Genomic DNA, 15,972 nt, shown 5'->3' on the forward strand with positions numbered 1-15,972 from the left:
ATACACACCCATGATGAATGAATTACAATACACACCCAAGATGAATTAATTACAATAATACACACCCATTTTGAATGAGTTATAACAATACACACCCATGTCAGTGACTCTCACACTAAAACTATTGAGTGAAATAAACAAATCGCAGATGATTCATACACTTAGATATCATCTCTTGAGAGCACCAAAATATACTTGCAATATTGTTTATTTTTATTACAAACATGCTTATAATATAAATAATGGTATCAGATGATAAATACCAAATTCAGGGTAGCAGTTACCCCTGGAAGGAGAGAGGGACGGAGATAATGAGGGAAGGTACATGGAGACCTCTACTCTACTAGTGATGTTTCAGTTCTTAAGCTACAAAGAGATCTACGTGGGTTTATACTCTTTGTATGTTTCTGAAAACCTGGACTAAGTCATGATTTTAGCAAATCAGCCATTTTGCATAAAACTCAACTCTACTTGGAAAACACTTTAATGGGAACCTTAGATGCTTCCACAGACTCCTGGCTGTTCCTGGAACGTAGCTTATAAACCTGAGCACACGTCCTGCTCAATGACCTCATTGGGTTTCTCTATCAAAGAGGCTTCTTTATCCTTTGTTAGTCTATCAAGACTCTTCATGAAAACATTAGTCAGTAAAGCAAAATAGACTTGCCAGAAATCTAGATAGTTTCTTTAAGCTGATATATCCTTGTTTAAAGCAGTCGCTTTTATTGTTGTGCTGGTTCACTTGTTTGATAAAGGAAAAGCTCCTTGGAGCAGAGGAACATGTTTTCAACTCCCCACCCCACAGAGCCTGGGGGTTCAGGTCTGAAAGCTGCAGCAAAAGTCTAGCCTGAATCTAAAACTAAGTTACAAAATGACTCTTCCTGTGCTCCTTAGGGGAATAGCCCATACATCAGACCAATTTACTAAGAGGTCACAGGCTGGTTGCCCTAAGGCTGTGGGACCTGAACCTACACAGTCTTCATATCTGCTCCCCACCTCTCTTTCTCTATCTCTGCACCCTAGTGGACCCCATGACCTACAGCTCTCTGGCTCCTCCCATACTCTTTCTTCCTGAGGAATCAGGTCATCATCGTCTCCATATCATACTCTGAATACCACCAACCACGGCACGAATTTAGGAGGTATTTGGTAGAGTGGAAGCAGAGTGGGATTGGCAGCCAAATATCCCTTAGTGGCTGTTGAGCCTTCGGCAAGCAATTTCACTTTTTGAGTCTTCGTTTTAGAATGGGGATGATCACATTTAACTGATGCACTGATCACAGTGACTGGAACTCGGCAAATGTCATCATTGTCCCCATCACCCCAGAGTCCAGCCAATACAGCCCTTGCTGTGGGTGAGCCTCACTTCTCTGGCTGAGGTAAGGGCCACCTGATCTTAGCATCTTGCACTCACACATCTGTAGGTGAATCTTAGTCTTCTATTTGTATAGCACACACAGGACACAAGGTGGATTTCTAACAAATGAAAATTTGACTCTGCATCTGGCCAAATTTACTACGAATGTAGGACAAGCCTGAGAACTTAATCTTTAAGGATGGTGAGTGGAGATCTAGGAAGAGAAGACCCTAAGTCTTAAGACCCTAAGTCTGAGCTTCAAGTCAGGAAAGGATTCATAGAAAAAGCTGAGTTAACTTCTGGGGACAAAAGAATTTTCAGCAGACAAGGAAAAGGGCAGAACCCAGGCACAAAGCTCAGCATGGACAGAGACATAAGGGCCAGGGAAACCATGACCTTCTGATGAAGCACCAGCAATACTAGAGTAAAACTTCCCGAAGAAGGAGCGATAGCTCAGGCTGAAAAGACCTGCAGGGGCCTGATCATAAAGAGCCTTGAATGTCATATAAAGGTGGGGGGTGGGGGAAATCTCCTTGTATAGGCAATGGGAGCAGCTGGAGAAGAATTTGGAGGAGAAAAATTGCATAATTAGATTTGTGTTTCAGAGTAGCAGCTCTACCAGTAAGAAATGGACTGACTAGAGGAAGTGACTGTTGGAGATGAGAAACTTGGCTAGGAGAAGGGCAAGAATTCAGTCAGAAGATAGCCTCTGTGGTCAAGAGTAGTGGCTCATGCCTATAATCTTAGTGCTTTGGGAGGCCGAGGCGGGAAGACTCCTTGAAGCCAGGAGCGCAAGACAAGCTTGGGCAACAAAGCAAGACCCCACCTCTACAAAAAATAATTAAAAATTTGCTGAGTATGGTGGTGTGAGTCTGTGGCCCCAGCTACTCGAGAGCTGAGGCAGGAGGATCGCTTGAGCCCAGGAGTTAGAGGCTACAGTAAGCAATAGTCATGCCACAGCTTTCTGGTCTGGGTAACAGACAGAGTGAGACCCCATCTCAAAAATAAAGAAAAAAAAAAGAAAGAGGAGAAGGAGGAGGAGGAGGGGGGCAAGAAAGAGGAGGAGGAGGAAGAGAAGTAGGAAGAGGAAGAGGAGTAGGAGGAAGAGGAGGATGAAGAAGAGGAAAAGGTGGAGGAGGTGGAAGAGGAAGAGGATGAGGAAGAAGAGGAAGAGGAGCAGGAGGGAGAAGAGGAGGATGAAGAGAAGGAAGAAGAGGGAGGAGGAGAAAGAGGAGGAGGAGGAGGAGGAGGAGGTAGCCTTCTATTCCAGAAAAATACCCACCATGTGGATGAAGAGGAAAAAACAAATACATGATATCTTGAAGAAAGGAAGTAACAGGATATAGAAACTGACTGAATGTGAAAAGGAAGGAAAGGAGAGTATATAAAGGCAAGTTGTTGGCTTGGGTGCATGGATGGAATGGACTGCCATTTAACGAGACAAGGGAGAGAGAGAGGGGAGCAGCCCGAGGAGGATTATGATGAGGTCCCAATTATAGTACATTAAAAATGTCTCTGGAACAATCAGGGATTGCTGGAAAATATAAAAACAAATCAGAAAACTACTTGGGCATATAGCCATTAAACTTGAGGGAGTAAATGTTCTCTAGCTCAAGGCTGTGCAATACAATTATGATTTGAGCCACATTGCTAATTTTAGATTTTCTAATAGCTACATTCAACAGCATTTCTATATGCCAATAATGAAGTAGCTGAAAAAGAAATCAAGAAAGAAATCTCATTTACAATTGCTGCCAAAAAAAATAAAATACTGAGGAAGAAATTTAACAAAGGAGGTGAAAGACCTCTACAAAGAAAACTATAAAATGCTGATGAAAGAAACTGAAGAAGACAGAAGATACAAACAAATGAAGATATCCCATGCTTATGGATCAGAAGAATTAATATTATTAAAATAATCATGATGCCACTACCCAAATCAATCTACAGATTCAATTCAATCCCTATCCAAATACCAATGACATTCTTTACAAAAACAGAAACAGAATACTAAAGTTTATATGAAATCACAAAAGAACCTGAATAGTCAAAGCAATGCTGACAAAAAACAAAAAAGAAAAAACAAAAACAACAACAAAAAAAGCTAGAGGTATCACCTGATGGAACTTCAAAATATACCAAATGCTGGCTGGGCACAGTGACTCCCTCCTGTAATCCTAGCACTTTGGGAGACCAAGGTAGGCGGATTGCCTGAGCTGAGGAGTTTGAGACCAGCCTGGGCAATATGGTGAAACCCTGTCTCTACTAAAATACAAAAATTTAGCCAGGCGTGGTGGTGGGCGCCTGTAATCCCAGATACTTGGGAGGCTGAGGCAGGAGAACTGCTTGAACCTGGGAGGCAGAGGTCACAGTGAGCCGAGGTCATGCCACTGCACTCCAGCCTGGGAAACAGAGCAAGACTCCATCTCCAAAAAAAAATATGTACCAAATGCTATAATGATCTAAACATCATGATATTGGTATAAAAACAGACACATATGTCAATGGAATGGAATAGAGAACCCAGATATAAATAAGTCTATATATTTAGAGCCAACTGATTTTTGAAAAAGGTGCCAAGAACATACATTGAGGAACGAACATCCTCTTTAATAAATGCCCCTGGGAAAACTGGATACCCTCTCTCTCACCATATTAAAAAAATCAATGCAAAAGTGAGTTAAAAGCTTAAATGTAAGACCTGAAATTATAAAATTACTAGAAGAAAACGGGAAACAATTCAGGACATTGGTCTCGGCAAAGGTTTTATGGCTCCGACCTCAAAAGCACAGGCAACAACACAAAAATAGACAAGTGGAACTACATTAAACTAAAAAGCTACTGCCCAGAAAAAGAAACACTCAACAGAGTGGAGAGACACCTGTTGAATGGGAGAAAACGTTTGTAAACTATTCATCTGACAAGGAACTAATATCCAGAATGTTCAAGGAACTCAAACAACTCAACAGCAAATAACAATAATAATAATCCCATTAAAATGTGGGCAAAGGATCTGAGTAATTATTTCTCAAAAGAAGACATACAAATGGCCAACAGATATATGAAAAAATGCTCAACATCACCAATCATCAGGGAAATGCCAATCAAAACCCATTCAGCTTCTCCTGAAAACAAATGGGAACACAAGCTCTCTGGAAGCCAGAACATTCTGGATATTCGCTTCACAAGAAGCTATCATTTTACCCCATTTAGAATGGGGTTATCAAAGAGACAAAAAATAACAAATGCTGGCAAGGATGTGGAGAAAAGGGAATTCACACACGGTTGGTAGGAACGTAGATTAGTACAGCCATTATGGAAAACTGCATGAAGATTTTTTTTTTTTTCTCTTGAGACAGGAGTTTCACTCTTGTCGCCCAGGCTGGAGTGCAGTGGCACAATCTCGGCTCACTGTAACCTCTGCCTCCCGGGTTCAAGTGATTCTCCTGCGTCAGCCCCCCGAGTCGCTGGGATTACAGGCACCTGCCACCACACCTGGATAATTTTTTGTAGTTTTAGCAGAGACAGGGTTTCACTGTGTTGGCCAGGCTGGTCTTGAACTCCTGACCTGAGGTAATCCACCCGCCTCGGCCTCCCAAAGTGCTGGGATTACAGGCATGAACCACCATGCCCAGCTGGTATGAAGATTACTTAAACTAGAAATAGAGCTACCATACAATCCAACAATTCCACTATCGGGTATTTATCCAAAGGAAAGGAAATCAGTATATCAAAGAGATACCTGCACCCCCATGTTTTTTGCAGGATGATTTACAATAGCCACGATATGAAATCAACCTGAGTGTCCATCAGTGGATGAATATATAAAGAAAATGTGACATATATACACAATGAAATACTGTTTGGCCATAAAAAAGAATGAAATCCTGCCATTTGCAGCGATATGGATGGAAACGGAGGTCATTATGAAATAAGCCAGGCACAGAAAGAAAAATATCACATATTCTCACTCATATGTGGGAACTAAAATAGTTGATCTCGTAGAGACAGAGAGTAGCATAATAGTTACCAGAGGCTTGGAGAGGTGTTTTGGAGAGGGGACATGAGGAGAGGTTGGTTAATGGGTACAAACCTACAGTTGGATAGAAGAAATAAGTTCTACTGTTTGATAGCACAGTAGGGTGATGATAGCCAACAACATTATATTTTCAAAAATACCTAGATTTGAAATGTTCTCAACACAAAGAAATGATAAATGTTCAAGGTGATGGACCCCCTAAAAGTCCTGATTTGATCATTACACATTGTATGTATCAAAATATCACATGTATACCATGAATATGTACAAATATTATGTATCAATACGCAAAGGCAAAAAAAGGAATAGTTAAAAGTGATTCTAATATGTTTATATTAAATTATTTTAAGTTATATATATTAGATATTTTATATAATTTATTTAGACAAATATATCTAATATTTTCATGTCATCATGTAATAAATAGAAAAATTAAGGTATTTTTTATATATACATATTTTTTGTATAAAACCTTCAAAATCCGGTGTGCATTTTATGCTTATAGCACATCTCAAGGCAGACTGGTCACATTTCAAGGGCTCGATAGTCACATGCAGTTAGCGGCCACCACACTAGACAAGGCATCTCTAACTGATTCATTGGCCCCACCCAAGAAGCCATAAAGCTGGGATGTGTCTACTTCTGGTAAATTGTGACTGCTGCCTTAACAGCTTATTTCGACAATGTAGTTGCTCCCAGTGACATTTTGTAAGTGGGATTTTGGCATATCCTAGGTCCTCTGGTACAAGTGTATATGACGGCATGAATGCCCGAAGTGCTTTGACCTCTGCAGTGAAAGCTGATGGTCACATATGAGGAATGAACGAGCTCTGCACTCTCATTGTACAGGAGGAACACGGGGTCTGGTTGAAGAGGATGTGTGGGGCACAGCTGAATTAACCCGGTTAACTTGGTCCTGTACCCCACTCTCATCCCAGCCAATTGAACATGAGTCTTGAGTTTCTCTGTTTTTTTTTTTTTTTTTTTTGTATATGTTTTCTGCCATTTGAAGTATTGCATCAGATCTTCTCTTTTTATTTAACTGGATTCCTGTTGGGATTTTCGTTAGCTGGTTGCTGCAGGTACCAGGACACTAGGTCAAGCTATGCACAGCATAGAGTAAATGTTCATCTCTTTCAAATCCACCCAGGATGACGTGCCCAAGAGCCTTACCCAAGAGCAATGCATGATTTACTCAACCTGTAAAATAAATTACAAGTTGCTTTAAAGCCTGTGTGGTAATATGTAAATCCTGCTCCGTTCCTTCCACACACACCGGCATGGTCATTCGAATCTCTTTCACATTAAGTTTGAAAGTAAATGACAGCTGCACACACAGGCTAAATAGGAATCTCCAGCCAAAAATCTAGAGAGACCAAAGAATAATAGAAAGTTTGTGGATGTAATGTGGGGGTTATTTGAGTTCTCAATGCTAATTTAAACAAAACAAAAAAAACCCCGATGAAGTAAGACTTTAATCTTTGTTGAGTTTCATGGTATCCTACACTGTATTTTTAAAACTGGTTTCTCTAGTGTTAAAGACATTGTTTTACTTTGAAATTTTAGAATAAATGTCTAAATTTCAGTTTCCCCATTTATAAAATATGTCCAGGTTCATGCTCTTTGTGTAAGATAAAGGAGACCTTCTGAGACTTAATAGGATCCCCCTGAAGGCATTTTTATCCCTTTGAAGATACTAAGTTATTATCATTAACGTAATTCCCTTTGAATATCAATGTGGAGTTAATTTACCCAATCGCTATCATCCACTTGTAATAAAATCATCGCACTCAGTGAAAAGTACGCGGCTTTGGAAAAAATCATCTGCTTCTAGCTTCCGGAGAGCTTGTGTTCCCATTTGTTTTCAGGAGAAACTGAATGGGTCGCTTTGTCTTGCTGGTGGACTCTTTGTTAAACTTTCCCTTTTGTTTGCACATTTCTGACAGAAGGAAACGTGTTTATTGCCTGGCACTCGTTACGAGCACTTAATAAATCCTTGTTGGATGAATAAGCAAATGAGATTCCAGAACGGCCAGGTTACCTTTCCCTTCCCAGCAGCTTCCAAGCTTCTCCCCCTGCCTGAGACGTAGCAGACAGGTCTGGCCCGAAAAGGAACAGAATTACTGCAAATAAACGGCTACATGTTTGAGACATCAGAAATCCCCAGAAATCTTCATCTCACTCCTCTTGCTTCCCGAGTCGTGTTCCCTTCTTCCTGCTACACTCAGATTCCAGCGTGAGGTCACTGGCTTGGGGCCTCTCCGAGGTCTTTTTCTCAGTCGAATGAGTATCTCCCTCTGCAAGTGCAGTGTGGTCCACCAGCCCCGGGGCGTGGCTACCCAGCGCCCTGTGATTCCCTCTGATGAGGCCAATGGCCCGTGTATTTTCTCATTCCTCAGGGCCATCCAGACAGCTCCCCACAGAGGCTTCCTAATGTCTCCTGGGCCAACAGGATTCTTGTTGGCACGCGATGGAAAAGGCTGCAAACCAACCATGGCTTTGAAAGCCCAGCAGCGACATAGCTGGTATATGTGGTCTGTTTCTAGGTCTTTCGTCTACCTTCTGAGGCATGAGTTTTCATCCTGTATTTGCCCAAGCCTCATCTTCAGGCACAAAAGCCTTCACTGTTGAGAAACAGGCCAGCCGCTCTGGCTGGGAGAATGGCAGGCGCGACCTGCGCCTGGTCCCTGTCCCTGTGCCTATGCCTGAGCCCTGTGCCGGGTCCCTGTGCTCTCCTCTCATGTAGCTGGCAATGAGCCCCAGGTCCTGCATCCCAGGCAACCCGGAAGCTGGTTTGTGCGGAGTCTACAGTAAGGCTATTCAGGAATCAAGCTGTCTCAGGATTCGCATGGTTAAAAATACATGAACTTGTGGGTTAATCACTAAGGTAGCCCATCCCGTGATTCCCGGTGCACAGGAAGGTGAGGTGGGACTCAGCCTCTTCTCCTCCCTAGTCTTCATTTCTACCTTGGGAACAGGGAGCACGTGGTATTGGGAAGAAGATGGAGCCAGTGAATGGTAGGTTCAAAGCCCTGATTTCTCCACTCACCATTTCCATAGATCTGAGGAAATCAACCTCTTGGAGCCATGGTTTCGCATCTATAAAATGAGGTCAAAAATATCTGCTTTCCAAAATTCTTATAAGGATCAGGTCAAGTTTGTCCAACCTGCAACCCACGATGGCTTTGAATGCAGCCCAACACAAATTCTTCAACTTTCTTAAAACATGAGATTATGCATGGACCTTCATTTTTTTCTCTTTTGCTCATCATCTATTTTTGATGTTAGTGTATTTTATGTGTGGCCCAAGACAATTCTCCTTCCAATGTGGCCCAGGAAAGCCAAAAGATTGGACACCCCTGGGTTAGATATTTCTAAAAAATTATCTTTATAGTAGAGCTTCCGCACAGCAAAAGAAACTATCAACAGAGAAAACAGACAACCTATAGAATAGGAGAAAATATTTGCAAACTATGCATCTGAAAAAGGACTAATATCCAGAATCCATAAAGGACTTAAATCAATAAGGAAATAAAACAAAAACAAAAACAAATAACCTCATTAAGAAGTGGGCAGAGGACATGAACAGACATTTTTCAAAAGAAGACAAAGCCACCAACAAGCATATGAAAAAATGCTCAGCATCAGTGATCATCAGAGAAGCACAAATCAAAACCACAGCAATAGCCATCCACACCAATCGGAATGGTTACAACTAAGAAGCCAAAACATAACAGATGCTGGTGAAGTTGTGGGAGAAAATGGAATGCCTATACACTGTTAGTGGGAAAGTGTATTAGTTCAACCCCTGTTTAAAGCAGTCTGGAGATTTCTCAAAGAACTAAAAATAGAACTACTATTCGACCCAGCAATCCCATTACTGAGCATATACCCAAAGGAAAAGAAATCATTCTACCGAAAAGACACATTTCTCTATTTATCACAGCACTATTCACAATAGCAAAGGCATGGCATCAACCCAGCTGCCCATCAACAACGACTGGATAAAGAAAATGTGGTACATATACACCATGGAATACTACACAGCCATAAAAAGAATGAATCATGTCCTTTGCAGCAACATGGATGGAGCTGGAGCCCATTATCTTAAGCATATTAATGCAGAAAGAGAAAACCAAATACCACATGTTCTCGCTTATAAGTGGGAGATAAACATTGAGTACTCATGGACATAAAGATGGGTACAGTAGACACTGGGGACTCCAAAAGAGGGGAGGAAGAGGGTGGGGCAAGGACTGAAAATCTTTCTGTTGGGTCCTATGTCCACTATTTGAGTGACAGGATCAACAGAAGCCCAAACCTTAGCATCATGCAATCTAGCCCTTGTAACAAACGTATCCATGTGCCCCCTGAATCTGAAATTAGAAAAAAAACTGTCTTCATAGTAAATGCTCAATAAATGGCAATTACTATTATAATTACTAATAAAATATTATCTTAAAATATATATATTTGATAACTAATATATAAAACAATATTTTATTAACATACTATACTGTATAATCAATGCCAATGTTATATAAATAATATATTAACATGTTTTATAAATATATGAATAAATATATACTAAAACATGTTATAATATATTAAGTTTCAAAACATTATGACTATTAGAATAATTATTTATATATTATTACATTGTACTAATATATTACTATTGTTCATGCATCACTACTTCAAATATTGATTAACATGGTTTCATAATGATACAAGAAACTAACTTGTTTTACTGTTTCTAGCTAGTTTACTCTCTCTATGGAGATACACTGGAAGTAAGTGAAAATAAAGTCACCATTTTTTTCCTGTTTGCCTAAAGTCAGCACAGCTTTGTTTTATCTGGAAAATAATCATTTGCTTTTTCAACAAAAGTAAAGTCACTGAAACATTTTGGAATCTAAAGTTCCAAATGGAAGTCAGGGATAGCAGATGAACCCAAACCAAAGTCAATGTTCACCTCCAGTTACGGCATCTTCACTGGTAGAGCCCCCTTTACACCTGCAGCTATTAAACAGTCAGTCAATGCTGGTTATTATTACTCACCCAAAGAACAGGATAGGCAAAGGGCAACAAAATGGCCTGCCCATTACTTGTCCCCAAATATTCTGCCTGATTGCCTTCACTCTGTGGAATTTGCCCATATTATTTCATGGAGATAGTTCTACCCTGGTTCTAACCAGCTGCTTTGGCCTTCGTGCCCAGTTTATCAAACCCTATGAGCCCTTAGAGAGTCTATGGGTGCTCCTTGTTCATTTACTCAGTCAATAAATAAGTATGAAGGCCCCATATTTCTGTATCATGCTATGTACTAGGCTTAAAAGGATGAACAAGATACAATGGTATAAATACACACTTAGAAGAAATAAACCCTGGTGTCTGACACATCAACAGGGTGACAATAGTTAACATGAATCGATAGTCTATTCCAAAATAGCCAGAAGAGAATAATTAGAATGTTCCAAGCTCAAAAAAAGAGAAGTATTTAACGTGATGGATATCCCAGTGACCCTGATTTGACTATATGAAAGTATGAAATTATCATTTCTCCGTAGAAAATAAGTACGTCCTATATATGCCAATAAAGTTAAATAAAGACATAAGAACAGGGCCAGGCACAGTGGCTCACACGTGTAATCCCAGCACTTTGGGAGGCTGAGGTGGGCAGATCACTTGAGGTCGGGAGATCAAGACCAGCCTGGCCAACATGGGGAAACCCTGTCTCTACTAAAAGTGCAAAAATTAGCCGGGTGTGGTGGTGCACACTTATAATCCCAGCTATGCATGAGGCTGAGGTTGAAGAATTGCTTGAACTCAGGAGGCAGAGGTTGCAGTGAGCTGAGATCATGCCACTGCATTCCAGCCTGGGTGACAGAGCAAGACTCTGTCTCTCAAAAAAAAAAAAAAAAAAAAAAAAAGGAAAAGGAAGAAATAAGAACACGATATAGTGGAGAGGCTCACCGTCCGTTGCAAAAGGCAATGGATAAATACGTGGGGGCTTAGAGTGTGAGGGAGGCTTGGAACAAGGTAAGCAGAGCATGTGATGGACACGTAGCCCCATCTTGGGGCTTCAGAGATTTCCCAGAGGTTGTGGCATCCATGCTGCCACGTGAAGGTGGCCTTAGAGTCAGCAGGGTAGACAGACAGGGCAGGATGGAAAAGGATATGCCCGCAGAGAGGAGAGCGCGCTGTAAGCTTTGGAAGGTGTGAAGTACGCCAGGCTCAGGGAGCTATAGGGCATCCCCGTGGATAGACAGAGGGTAGACCCAGTGTTTCTGCAACACGTGGTGGGAGGATCACCGGCATCAGAGTCCTCCAGCCTTCTGGCACAAATGCATGGTTCTTGGTTTCAGTGAGTCGGGATTTCTGGAAGAGAGGACCAAGAATCTTCACTTTTAAACACAATCTCAGGTGATTAGAAGGCTAGCTGAAGCCTGAACTTCTAATGCAGAAGAGAGACGAGGCAGAATGGGTGGGTGAGGGCTAGCTCATGAAAAACCTAGAAGTCCAGAGGAGACGCTTGGACTTTCTCATGAGGGTCCCAGGCAGTGGTGTGCTGGTAAATGACTAACAACCGGTTCTGGGGTGGAAGTGGTTAATTCACAGCTTGCTCATTTCTGGGTTGTAATTACTATAAAGATCACATGAGATCATCTGTGTCCAACTTCGTAAGAGCTAAAGCATGGAAGAAAGAAAAGTTGTTATTCTCTAATTGACAGGATACCTTTTGGCTTTGCTGAATCCACAGTCTCTTCTTCTAAACAATTCACCTGTCAAAATTATTTGTCATGCAAGCCTTTATTGTCATGAGAGTTGATTTACTCTTCAAAGGAATCTGTTTCGTTCCGACCTCTTTGAGCACACTTGACAGGGGTTTTGCACCGTGACCTCCCAGGAATCTTGCAAGCATCACCCAGAAGATAGGTCATCTGCTATTCCCACTTGTGTTCATGGCAATGACAATTTATTCCAGGCATTGGTCATGAGATTTGCACTTCTTCACATATTCATTCACATATTTGTTTACACATTCATACTAGTAATAGCTAACATTTATTATGACGTGCCAAGACCTGTCAGACATGAATGTATTAACTTCTCAAAATGACCTATAAGTCCTATTACTGCATACATGTTATACACAAAAAAACTGAGGCTCAAAAAAGGTACACCCTAGTAAGTATCAGAGCTAGAATCTGAATGCAGGTAGTCTGTCTGGGGATAAGCCATGGTGCCTCTCATATTTCCTTTTCATTAACTAAATAAACTGTCCTATAGCCCTCAACAGTCTTCCCATAATTCACAGATGCCTTGAAAGGGGTTGTTCTGAAAAAGAATAAAGTTTTTTCCTGTTTGCACCCAACAGAGGTCAGTAGTTTAATAAACGCATCATAGTAGCACTTTGCAAGAGAATCTGATGTGTACATCATACTCAAACCTATTTCTGGTTTTATTGGCTTTCTGGTAAAAATTTAATAGCATCATAAAAATATACAATGTCTGCATCAGCTCCTCCTGGGTTCTCAGGTGGAAGAACCCCTTTCAGGTAAGATTATTCCTTGCCTATTTGAGGAGTGACTCCGAGATGAAGTGACTCCATCTTGGATGCTAATCTGCCCCTTCGACTTCTGATTAGCCCCAATTCCGTGAATGCCTCCTGGTTCCTGCTTTATTTACCATCCCTAGTGTAAGAACATGTCAATCTTGATGTTATCACACAAATTATAGGCTGTGACACGCATAGCATTCTTGCCTATTCTGTAGGCTTGCTTTTAGTTGTCCCGCCCAGAGCACACACACCCTTTTCCTATGGTGGATAAGCCCTGGGTCTGGGGGTAACATAACATTATGGAGATCTCCCGGTCTTTCTGCTGCCAAAGACCATGCTTCCATCTGTAAGTTCCCCAGATAAATCACCCTTTACCAAAAAAACTGGATTTTGTCCTTGTTCTTTGGTTTCTTGTCTCCTCCTGTATTTGGGGGTCACTTTGTGTATGTGGCCCTTTCTTGGAACACTATCTCAGAGGCCCCTTCAGATTAGAAACTGTCTCACACTTTCTTAGGAAAACATTTTGATATCAGTAAACATTTCCTTGAATTTAATCTAAACCTGTCATTCTTCAGCTCCAACAAATCTCCTCTTATTCAAGTCTCCATTAAGATAAAGTATAGGCTGTCATAGGCTTGGGCATAATCATGTGTGTGATATTTAGTGTATTTGCAAGTAATTGTCAAGCCTTCCACAGTCATCCCACTCAGGCTAACCATTCCTTAACCCTTAGTGATTTCTGGTTCACAGAGTTCTTTACATGAGAAATTCCAGTGCTTGATCTGAATTCATGTACAAGCAGGTGGAACACAGTGGATCATTCCAGGCACTATTCTCCATGGAATCCTGGCAAAGTTTCAAGCAGATGTCTAATAATTCTAAGTGACTTTAAGGGTTTCACATACTCTATAATAATTGCCCTAAGGAGCCATAGAGCTTTGACTATACATATTTTATTCTTCCTTTTGATCCTATATTGTGTGTATTTCAGAATTTTGACATCTTACCTCTGTATCTAACATGTTTCCAAAAATACAGCATGATCAGGAAAGACAATTCTTGAACTAACTCTAGCTATGTGTGGCTGACTATTATCCCCAGGTACAAAAGAGCAGGACTCGCCGGACATGATTCCTGGGCTAATTTCAAATTCTCCTTCTTTAAAAGATCTGCTTCCATTTCCCCTTAATTGCCCCTTTCATAAAATGACCAGATCCTCTCAGAAGATTTCCTTTAGACAGTTACTTTATGCCACAAATCACAAATGTTCCTTGAAAAAAGTATCTGAAGTACAGCGCAGGATATGTCTTTGTAGGAGAAATAAGACAGGGTCAGACAGAGAAAAAGACACCAACTCTGGGAAGTTAGGTGATTGTAAACTGAGAGCAGGTGTTAAAGGAAACCATATTGGAGTATTCAGAAAAACTCAAATTAGCACACGAAATAGTTAATCAACTTTTTAAAAGTTACAACTATCCTTTCTAGGGTTAATTTCCATCCACTCTCTATTTACCGCACAAACATTTGGTAAAAACATAGCTATAATCTTATTTGGATATTTAAAAAAAGAACTCCAATCAAGCCATCTTCCCTCCCTTCCACTCCCCTACCTCTCTTCCCTGGCCTCTTCTCCCCTGTCCTCTCCTCTCCTCCTTTCTTCCCTTCCCTTCCTCTCCATCTTCTTTTGATGCCACAGTTTCTTCAGATTACACTCCTTACAGTCATGAAAAGTAAAGACTTGGCCTGATTTCATGTGGCCTTACCAAAGTGCTCCCTGCAAATTTTGCAGCCACCATGAATCACAAGACGCTGAATACGAGGGGAGTTTTTTTTGTTTGTTTATTTGTTTGTTTTTTTGCCAGCCTCATTCACTAGAAGCAGGGCTCAGAAGATTAGATGGAATTATGAAGTTTGGAGGATTAAAAATCTAACTAAAAGGACACATTAAAAAAATTCACGGACATGATTGATTATAAAATGATTTCCTTTACTCTCATAGAAGAAACCACTCAATCACCTTCTCTCTCTCTCTCTCTTTTTTTCTTGCTTTTTTCACCCCTGCCTCTGCAAACATCATTTGCTGTGGCTGAAATCCTGAGACCTGTGTCAGGGCCTGCCAGAAGGCCAGTTAGAAGTATATCCATCAGCCTAGAGACTCTTTTAGATTGCATTATATATAAAAGGAAGAATAAGCAGTGTGCCCAAGTGAATCCAGCCAAAAGCCAAAGCTGTGCAATGGCTGTGTATCACTGACAATGCACTAACTGTGATTAGGGGAGGCCAGCTGCCACCCTGTCTGTTTCTAGGTATGTCAAGTGTGGCCGCCCACCCAGGAGACAGAGTATGTTCAGGTGCCCTCTTTGCAACTGCCTTAATTTCAATGCTCATGAACTGTGTTTCTCACCCTGTTTTGCCATTTCCAGTTAATCTCATGCATATTTATGTGCCAATTATGCAAATCCCAAGATAAAAATGCATTAAGCACCCATGATTTAGACTGGTTAAGTCCATTACATGGTGTAATGAAATTATTGCATGATGTCCAATTTACCTCAATGCTTGCTTTAAACTGTCCATAAGTTACTGAATAACCATAACATGCCAAAATTTAGCTCTAGGAGGCTTCCTTTGTCTGATCTATCATCATACCAGGAAATCAGAAACTTCAAGCTAAATCCTCACCAAAGGGAGAAAATATTTCAGAACAGACTTAAGGAGGCATAATGTGATCAAAGTTTAAGTATGGCAACCACCTTGTCACGGATATGTCTTCGGATAAATTAAAAATATCGCTGGGTAATTTCAACAACATTTGGACAGGGCAACTTAGGATTTAAAACCAAGCCTTGCCAATGGGATTCTCCTCTTGCCCAGTCGGGTCTTGTTCCCTCAGTCATGATGATATTGTAGGTCACTGAATTCAAATGCAGTTTGAATTTTCAATATGGAAATATCCATTTCCAGCATCAGAAATAAAAAGACTAAAAAAGAATTCACAGAAGCAATTTAAAC

At 40.8% G+C, this 15,972-nt stretch overlaps 1 protein-coding gene across 9 annotated transcripts in view; it reads right to left on the reverse strand.

Annotated features, from left to right (window-relative positions):
- Positions 1–15,972, reverse strand: part of FRMD4A (FERM domain containing 4A) — a 688,283-nt gene that overhangs the window by 510,962 nt on the left and 161,349 nt on the right. The window lies entirely within an intron of this gene.

Source organism: Pan paniscus, chromosome 8 (genome assembly GCF_029289425.2).
Source record: "Pan paniscus chromosome 8, NHGRI_mPanPan1-v2.0_pri, whole genome shotgun sequence".
Classification (NCBI taxonomy): Eukaryota; Metazoa; Chordata; class Mammalia; order Primates; family Hominidae; genus Pan; species Pan paniscus.